The sequence below is a fragment of the Microcebus murinus genome, chromosome 2 (genome assembly GCF_040939455.1).
Source record: "Microcebus murinus isolate Inina chromosome 2, M.murinus_Inina_mat1.0, whole genome shotgun sequence".
Classification (NCBI taxonomy): Eukaryota; Metazoa; Chordata; class Mammalia; order Primates; family Cheirogaleidae; genus Microcebus; species Microcebus murinus.
The window spans coordinates 8791014-8791570 of NC_134105.1; the positions used below are offsets into that span (position 1 = coordinate 8791014).

Below are 557 nucleotides of genomic sequence, written 5' to 3' on the forward strand. Positions count from 1 at the left end.
TATCGTGCACAAATATGTGGGTGGATGTATTAATATATATGTATATACATGTGTGTATGTATTTTATTAATTTCCAAGGACTGTTATAACAAGGTACTACAAACTGGGAGGCTTAAAACAATAGAAATTTCTTCACTCACAGTTCAGGAGGCTAGAAGTCCAAAATAAGGTGCCAGCAGGGTTGATTCTTTCTGGAAGGTCTGAGGGAGAAACCAGCCCTTGCCTGTCTCCCAGCTTCCGGTGGCTTTGAGCCATCCCTGGCGTTCCTTGGCTTGTAGACGCATCACTCTGACCTCTGTCTCCGTCTGTACGTGGCTCTCTCCGCGCATGTCTGTGTCTCCGTGTGTCCACTCCTCTCCTCATCAGGACCCACCCTAGTCTAGCATGACCTCGGCTTAACTAATTACATCTGCAAAGACCTTATTTCCAAATAAGGTCACATTCTGAAGTTTTTAGTAGACATGAATTTTGGGGGGAATCTATCAACCCAGTATGTGTGCATGCATGTGCATATGTGGGTGCATATGTGTGTGTGTGTGTGTGTGTATGTGTGTGTG

The 557-nt window shown here is 44.9% G+C and overlaps 1 protein-coding gene across 2 annotated transcripts in view; it reads left to right on the forward strand.

Moving 5' to 3' along the window:
* KAZN (kazrin, periplakin interacting protein) overlaps positions 1 to 557 on the forward strand; it is a 1045723-nt gene that overhangs the window by 673151 nt on the left and 372015 nt on the right. The gene's annotated exons all lie outside the window — the stretch shown is intronic.